This window comes from Homarus americanus, unplaced genomic scaffold, assembly GCF_018991925.1.
Source record: "Homarus americanus isolate GMGI-L3 unplaced genomic scaffold, GMGI_Hamer_2.0 scaffold25129, whole genome shotgun sequence".
Lineage (NCBI taxonomy): Eukaryota > Metazoa > Arthropoda > Malacostraca > Decapoda > Nephropidae > Homarus > Homarus americanus.
Window position 1 is genome coordinate 412,731 of NW_024734008.1, and position 9,770 is coordinate 422,500.

The following is a 9,770-nucleotide window of genomic DNA, read 5'->3' on the forward strand; positions in this document are numbered from 1 at the left end:
AATATATTCTGTATATTTTTTAATTTTTTTTTTATTTGCCAAATTTCGATGCCAGCACCTTCCTCCCTTGTGACCTCACCTCCTCCTCTGACATATATATGACCTACATAATGACCTAACCTATATATACCGTACACACACACACACATCCTAATAACATACCTTCATGGGGTCTGCCCTATACACACACACAACTATCACATTCCATTATGGGTCAGGTCGACAAGCATCTCCCGCATAGTCTATCAATTAAACCAATGCTAAAATACCGCCTGAAACTACATTACCTAAAACAATACGCTCCCTATCTTATAACTCTTAACATCTACATAATAATAATAATAATAATAAAAGTAGATGTTCATATTATTACCATTACCATCAGTACACAAACACCCCTCACTTCCCTCACTCCACTCACACCCCTCACTTCCCTCACTCCCCTCACTTCCCTCACTTCCCTCCCACAACAACACCTGCCCAGAAGCATCTCCCACCTCCAGTCTCTCAAAAATACTGAGGAGTTATTAACAGTAATGACTTCACCTACGTGTGACGCCATCATTAAGAGTTCAACACCACTAAGAGCTGTTATTATCTATCTGTATATATCAAAGACATGTGGGAGGAGACAGAAACATGATTATTATTATTATTATTATTATTACTATTATTATTAACTTGATCATATAATTAAAATAACGATAAGCTCAAGACGGTCTTCTCACTAATTAGATCATCACACACACACACACACACACACACACACACCTGTCAACTGTCATGTATACGAGGCTAGGAAAGTGGGTCAGCAGGTGTGTGTGTGGTGAACTTCGGCCCCTATGTCAGGTGTGTAGGACACGTGATGAAGAGTAGTGTTGGGGAGGCAATAATAATAATAATAACAATAATAATAATAATAATAATAACACCTTTGGTACACTCTCAACACCCTCTAAACATACTTTACACCCATACATCCATGAAAAAAAAACATTCATAAATCTACATTAGTTTCCCCCTCGTCGTTTTCTCTAATGCAGGAGCAGGCGAGAGAAATCCAATTGCACTTCAAAGGGATTTCTCAAGATCTGCATTATGAATCCCAAGGCAGTGTCATCACCCCTGGATCTGAGCTCACAGAAATTCACACGATGAAGATTCTCTACGCCAGCTTATTTCACTTGAAGATTAGCCACCCTTACACTATTTGGGGGGTTAGGTTAGTGTTAGGGTGGTTAATCTTTAGGTGAAATAAGCTGAGGTGAAGAATCTCCAGGTGATCCGAAATTAGTTATAATAGCATTTGAAAATCACATCAACTGTATCTTAACTATTGAGTAATAATAATTGGTAAGTTTTAAAGAGTACCTAACAGGATCCAAATAGTCGTCAAAATATCACCCAATTTGCATCCGAACCTTCTAAATAGGAACCAATTTACATCACAACTTGTAAGTAACATTCAAATTGGATTCGAAACTCCGAATAGTATCAAAATTGGCTGCAAACCCTCATGATAGAACCTAATCTGAATCTGAACTTACAAAATATAATCTAATTTGAATCCGAACTCTTAAATAATAACTAAATTGGATCCGAACCCCCACCTAAATTGAACGAGACTCCAAAATAGTACCCAAATTGGATGGAAACCCTTAAAATGGAACCCAATTTAGATTTGAATCACTGCCTGGTACATCGAAATACGCCGCGTCACACAGGTGTAAACGCCAGGCAAGAGCGGTCAGGGAGGATACCACACACTTACCATTAGTACCTGTGATCTTACCTGGCCTGACAATTGACGCAACTGAGACCATTAAATATAATTTAAATAAATTATGTACACAATTGCAAACACGAGAGTAATTAAGGTAACAGGAAACGATATGAAACGATACCAATTGTGAGGATACTGTTGTAATGTTATGTAATGCGGCGTTTGTTGTCATAATTGTGTTATGAAGTTTGTTTATTTGTTTACCTGAAGGTTATCTAGTTGACTTCCGGATGACCTTGTGGTTAAGGAGGTCAATGGTGAATTATTCTCACTTACAGCAAACGTCATCTAGTAAGGTTGTTGGTTTAGTGTCACGTTTAAAGTTTATAATCTGTCTGTCTGTCTGTCTGTCCTTCTGTCTCTCGGACTAAGATATTAAAAGCGTCTAAACAGTATATTTAACAAATGTAATCAAGTGTAAATAGTGAGTTACCAGGTAGGAATTGTTAATTAACACTTGCGAGCAAGGTATGACCTGGTCGTGGCAGGCCAGGGTCGAGCGCCCGGCTAATTAACCTGTCCAGGAAGGCGCTGTCTTCCCCTGTGGCCAGGTGAGACGGGGAACACAGCTCGTCATTTTTAGCACTATATAAATACATCTCAAGGTCTGTTGCTTCATTAACATTCTACAGTACTAACTAACAGTATTCAAAGTTATGTTTTATATATCAAAGGTTGGTACATCACGCTGGTAAGGTGGTCGATCGTGGTGAGGCAAGGATGTAAACAAACATAATATTATGGTGTAGGTGTGTTAGTGAGGGTGAGGTGATGGTGAGGTGAGGGTGTGGTGAGGTGAGGGTGAGGTGAGGTGAGGGTGATGTGAGGTGAGGTGAGGGTGAGGTGGGGGTGAGACACTACACTTAGACCTACCTTTCTCGTTCTTTTCTCTTTAATAGTTTCTTCTTCATCTTCTTCTCACCCTTTTCTTCTCTCTCTCTTTTTTAATTTCGTCTCTCTTTCCTTTTCTTCTCCCTTCTCTCTCTCCTTTCTGCCTTTTTCTATTTCCTCCTTACTTCTCTCTCTCTCTCTCTCTCTCTCTCTCTCTCTCTCTCTCTTACCTTCCATCTCCCTCTACTAATACTAAATAGTATAACCATGTGCATCAGCAACCAATATTTTCAAGACACTCACGACAAAGAAGTCACACACACACACACACACACACACACAAAACCACATGATGAAAGGTGGTTAGAAGGGTAACACTATTTTGGCCTCAGCTGGCTAGGGTAAGGGGCAAGCAGCTGGTGGGCAACCATCTGCAGTAATCTCCCCCCAAGATCATAAGCAGTAATTAATTTTCGTGACGTGAGAGAGAGAGAGAGGTAGAGAGAGAGATATCGGGAAGAATAATTAATTAATGAACGAACTCAAGCACACGAGCTAACTCATTGTTAACAGACACACGACAGCTAAGAGAAACCAACCAACCAATAAAAAAAAAAGACATTCGAAGCTTCAGACACCAAGAGAGAAAGATTCGAACCTAATATAACACAACTCATCTAACACAATTTACACCTGATTCCAAGACATGATGAGTCAGAGTCGTGTTGGTTCGTTCATAATACAAATTTATTTTCCTGTGTTCCTCGTAACTTTGAGACACTTGCAATTCATCTCATATAACACATAAGTTTATATCGAAAGATCTTGGAAGTTAATTACGTCTTTTAACTGATGTCAAGGGAAGGTACATCTAGTTAAGGTTGAGTTACTGTCAGATTTTGATGTGATATTTTTCTTATGTTGAGTTTGTGAATTAGGTTAAGTCAATTATATCGCGCCTCTCTCTCTATCACACACACACACACACACACACACACACTCACACACACACACACACACACACAGGCGAGCGCGCGGACGGGATCAGTAGAATACGGATTAATATCCAATTTATATTAATCATATGGTATTTAACTCAGCTCTGTTTTTAGGATTCCGTCTGTCTGTCTGTCTGTCTGTCTATCTTTCCGTCCGTCTGTCTGTCTTTCTTTCCTTCCGTCTGTTTGTTTGTTCATCCTTCAATCTTTCCTTCCTTCCCACCTGTCTGTCTGTCTGCCAGCCATTCCTTCAGTCTCTTCTTCCTTCCTTCTGTCCAATCCTCCCATCCGTCTAACCGTTTAATCCCTCCGTTTTCTATCATTCTGACCGTCTAACTCTAATCCTTCTGTCCGTCTGACCGTTTAACTCTAATCCTTCCGTCCGTCTGACCGTCTAACTCTAATCCTTCCGTCCGTCTGACCGTCTAACTCTAATCCTTCCGTCCGTCTAACTCTAATCCTTCCGTCTGACCGTCTCTAATCCTTCCGTCCGTCTGACCGTCTAACTCTAATCCTTCCGTCCGTCTGACCGTCTAACTCTAATCCTTCCGTCCGTTTTACCGTCGAACTCTAATCCTTCCGTAGTCTAACCGTCTAACTCTAATCCTTCCGTCCGTCTGACCGTTCTAACTCTAATCCTTCCGTCCGTCTGACCGTCTAACTCTAATCCTTCCGTCCGTCTGACCGTCTAACTCTAATCCTTCCGTCCGTCTGACCGTCTAACTCTAATCCTTCCGTCCGTCTGACCGTCTAACTCTAATCCTTCCGTCCGTCTGACCGTCTAACTCTAATCCTTCCGTCCGTTTTACCGTCTAATCCTCCCGTCTTCCTCCAGGTGTCCAAGTACCCCAGCCTCTTGGAGAAGAAGTTCCCAGCCCTGAAAGATTCCAAACTCCAGCTCCTGTATTTCATTGCCTGTGAAGACGATGATCATGATGACCATGGTGATCATGATGATGACGATGATGATCATGATGATGACGATGATGATCATGATGACAAGGACTTTTTGATAACCGGTGAGTGACTTAAACTTCCTCTGTGAGTTATAAATGCAGTAAATACCTCCTTGGGTTGGGTTCTGTAGATCATTTATATGGTCGTGTGTGTGTGTGTGTGTGTGTGTGTGTGTGTGTGTGTGTGTGTGTGTGTGTGTGTGTGTGTGTGTGTGTGTGTTTCCTTCTTGTAAATAAAACCTTCACCAACTCGTAACAATTACATGTGTGTGAATATTTTAAATCTTCAGCTAACCTTTTGTGGCCTCTCACTACCTCAGAACGTACAGTACCTCTCACTACCTCAGAACGTACAGTACCTCTCACTACCTCAGAACGTACCTCTCACTTCCTCAGAACGTACAGTACCTCTCACTACCTCAGAACGTACAGTACCTCTCACTACCTCAGAACGTACAGTACCTCTCACTACCTCAGAACGTACCTCTCACTACCTCAGAACGTACAGTACCTCTCACTACCTCAGAACGTACAGTACCTCTCACTACCTCTAATGACTCTCTCTCACCTCTTTCTCCCTCACACTACCTGTAAGGCCTCACCAGGTAACAAGGATCAAGTACACCCTTTTCACACTTGTACTACCAGTCAGCCAGTCAGTCAATCAGTTAGTCAGTCAGTCAGTCAATCAGCCAGTCAATCAGTTAGTCAGTCAGCCAATTAGGTAGCCAAACACCCAGCCATTCAGTCAATCAGTCAGTAAGTCAGTCAATTAGCCAGTTAGCCAGTCAGTCACTCAGTCAAGTATCCACCGAGCTGACAGTCGACAGAACATAACAGGACGTGTTGTGTGGCGGAGTTAAGTGCATCACTCATATGTTCAATAACCAGCATAATGTGTAATTCAGCAAGACGACCTAAAAATACTGACCTCCCTCTCTCTCTCTCGTGTGTCTTTGTCTAATGGCCCTCTCACCCCACTCATTGGTGGCTTTATTGGTTTACTCCCTCTTACCCATGAAGGTATCCCTATTATACCCCCATGCCCCACTCACTGATAGATGAGAGAGAGAGAGTTACCCCAGGTGTTCAGCTTCACCTGGGTTCACCTTAATTAATATTTCCATCTAATTAACTCTCAGGTTACGTCATTTCCAAAGTGTTTCAGAAGTATTTTACGGTATTTATCTATATCCTTTTATGCCCAGTTATCTAAAATCGTCATTAGATATGTAGAACTGCGTCATTTACAGGTGTGTTTACACTTATTTAGAACTGCGGCACTTACAGGTATTTCAGAAGTCCTTTAAAGTGTTTACACAGATTTCATCACATCTACACCTGTTACTGTCATATGAAAGTTACATCTGCAGGTAACATCAGAAACATAATCTGTTTACCTACAGTATATCTCTCACGTAATTACCTACTTACAGGTGTTTTCAGAAGTACATTAGGGTGTTATCAATACTCACACGTAATCCCTCTTGTCACATGACCACAACAACGTATGAATCTGTTTGGGATATATTTAACACCCCATTTCTGACCAGTGATTCACCTTGCTATACCTATCACCTCCTTACCTCCCTCTCCTCCTCCTCCCCCGACAGGTGAGGTGGTTGGAGCCGAGGAGATGAGGTACACAGCCTTCAATTACACCTACCGCGATGACCTGGCGGAGCAAAATGGCATGTGGGTCACTCAGGACTTCACTCTAGACAACGTCACCTCGGAGGGAAATTTTAGTGTAAGTTGTGTGTGTGTGTGTGTGTGTGTGTGTGTGAACAGTGGACGTCAATAACTCCACCATAAGAAAATAAACCGAAGTATTTAATTTACAAAAAAAGAAAATAATATATTACTAAATTATTTCACAGCTACAATTATCTAAGCGTTGGTTAAAAGCTAAAAGAATGACATTATTTTTTGACAGCTATAAAATAATATTAAAAATAAAGACTCAATGCAGAAATATTAAGACTTAGTTGACGTTCTAAGATAATTAAATTTATTGTATTTAATGATGGGAGTCTTACCTGGCCGCTGGAACAAGTGTGATGGGGAGGTTAGTTACAGGTATGGTGATGACGTCAGTGAACAGGTGTGATGATGACGTCAGTAAACAGGTGTGAGACTGACAGTGACCTTATTTGATAGTTTCGATAGTGACAAGAATAAATAGATGTGATAGTGACAACAGTAAACAGGTGTGATGATGACGTCAGTAAACAGGTGTGATAGTGACAACAGTAAACAGGTGTGATGATGACGTCATTAAACAGGTGTGATGGTGACAACAGTAAACAGGTGTGATGATGACGTCAGTAAACAGATGTGATGGTGACAACAGTAAACAGGTGTGATGATGACGTCAGTAAACAGGTGTGATAGTGACAACAGTAAACAGGTGTGATGATGACGTCAGTAAACAGGTGTGATAGTGACAACAGTAAACAACTGTAATGGTGATGATAGTGTCAATAAAGAGGTGTTATATTACAGGTAATTACAGGTATCATTGATCCTAACGAGGTGTGGGTTGGCATTACAGGTACGGTTGGAGGTGCAGGGGTCCAAGAAGATGGTGTGGGCGGTGGCCATGATGAAGGTGATGGGTGTGATGGTCGCCCCGCCCACGCCCGTCATCCCTACCACTCCGCCCACGGTGAATGTCAGTGAGTCGGTTAGTCACTCTTATGTTTTTTATCGTTTACATGTTCTTAGTTAAGCTTAGTCTCAGCTAAACTTGTCTCAGCTAACCTCTTAGGTCTCAGGCAAACTCTGTGGTCTCAGCTAACGTCTGTGGTCTCGCTTAATCTCTGTGGTTTCAGCTAACGTCTGTGGTCTCGCTTAATCTCTGTGGTCTCAGCTAACCTCCTAGGTCTCAGGTAATCTCTGTGGTCTCAGCTAACGTCTGTGGTCTCACTTAATCTCTGTGGTCTCAGCTAACCTCTTAGGTCTCAGGTAAACTCTGTGGTCTCAGCTAACGTCTGTGGTCTCACTTAATCTCTGTGGTCTCAGCTAAGCTTGACCCAGGTAAATTGTGTTGTCTCAGCTAACCTCGGAGATCTCAGCTAAACTAAATTTTTTTATGGTAAGTTAATTAACCTCTAACAAGTCAAATTTCTTACAGGTCATCACAAGGTAAGCTAACTTGTAACAGGTTCAGTGTGTCTTGTGTTAGTAAAGATTAAAATATAACTACAAAATACAGCTAACTTCTACAAGCTCACTACAGCATCCATATAACTTCGATAAGGTCAGTGTACTATCGACAGCCCCGCCCACTGACAACTAACAGACCAATCAAAGCCATCCTACGAGCCCAATCAATTTCACTCGTAACTAAACGACGTCTCTTCGTGTTTTGGGTCATGGTGTAGCATAAGGCGTCGTAATAAATGCCAGAGATGCAGTTCTTTGTTTTCTTTTTTCGACAAGTATGAATGGGCTCAGTAGTTATTAGGTGATGTCACGGCACATTATTACCCTAGCAACTGATCCGCTTGTCTGAGCTATCACGGTTGCTAGGGACAGACTAAAATGGCTGGAGCTTTATCGTCAGTAGGTCAAGCATAAGATGAACTTAGCGACTACACTTTGACCTCCACATTGGCCTCCTTTGACCCCTGTAACAGTGGCATTATTCTGAATTTACTCACAGGGAAAATTTAATCCCTTTGACCCATCCTATTACTACAGTAACTTACCATTTTTCAGTAAGTTTAGTTGTATCATCTCTAAGTTGTTTTGGTGAAGTGTTTATCTCAGCCATACAAACTTTGGTTCAAATAAACACATAATCATCTGCCCTAACCTAACCTAACCTAATGTAACCTAACCTAACCTAATCGGCCTCTAAAGTCAAACTAAACTGTGATAATGTCTTCACAGCTTTTAATAACACTGAAGGCTCTTAATTATTGTTCACCAGATCACCTTACAGAATACAGTCCCTCAGGGCCCTCAAATTACCTAGGAGGTAGTTGGTCGTAATTAGGAGCTACCTCACAGGATTGGCTGCGGATCTAGAGGCTAAATTCTTCCATTTAACCTATGTGAGGACTCCAGGGACAGTCCCCTTCACTAGTGCGTTTACAGGGGCTCGTCAGGTTTTGTGCAGTGTGGCAGCCCTGTGTTTGTTTACATTAGACTTAAGGAAACTCCCAATAGTAAACATACTATGGAATCAAATTAAAACAATATTAAAACAAATATCTCAATGTAATGATCTGTGAATTGTTTATATGACGAGCCCTGTAAACGCGCTAGTGAAGGGAACTGTACCTGAGGGAGTCGATTCTGAAAACCCAGGAATGTTTATCATCTATTACTACAAGTCCTTCTGATCACCCTTAAAAAAAAAAGTAAATTACAAACTCAGTCAACTTCTCCCAGGTAACCACAAGCCAGCCTAACACCACCGAGAACGCCACTCATCAGGCTAACACCACCCAGGTCCCGACAGATTCACCTATTGTAAACCAGGTCAGTACATTCACAAACTCCCCTATTTTCTATATGTTTTCAATCTACACCTTTCACTCGCCAAGGTTTATCACGTTTGAGGGGAGTGTTTAACATACGGTTTTAACATAGTCACTGTCTAGTTCTTTATTATTCTTTGCTCTTAGTTTCCTCTTAACTTCGTCATATCTGTTTCTTAATCGATATAGGTTAGGTTAGGTTAGATTAGGTTAGGTTTGAACCCACTGAATGGTAGGTTAAGTTTCTCTCAGCTGATTACAATCGCCAGTCAGAACAAAATCCCTAAATGAGACACTACTCCTGAAGAGGTTAATAAGAGACACTTTTATACGTATAGGCAGTCAAGTATGTGTTATATATGTAGGGTTAAATATATTGGTATATTCCCCGTAAGCATTTAAATACCATCAGGACTCTTTTGGTTATCGGACTTCTTTTGTTAACAGAATAATGGAAGCACCACAACGCCAACGCCTTCTGTTAACGGCACAACGCTACCCACCAACGGCACCAACAACGGTACTAACAACGGTACAGATAACGGTACCCACGCTGGAGTTTTCGTTACCACAGAGAAGCCTATCGGAACAGGAACAGAGGCAGGTAAGTCATCAGTTACCTGGCGAGGTCATATTACAGAGGTTTGAATAGACTCAAGGAGATCAGAATTGACTTGGGGAGATCAGAATTGACTTGAGGAGATCAGAATTG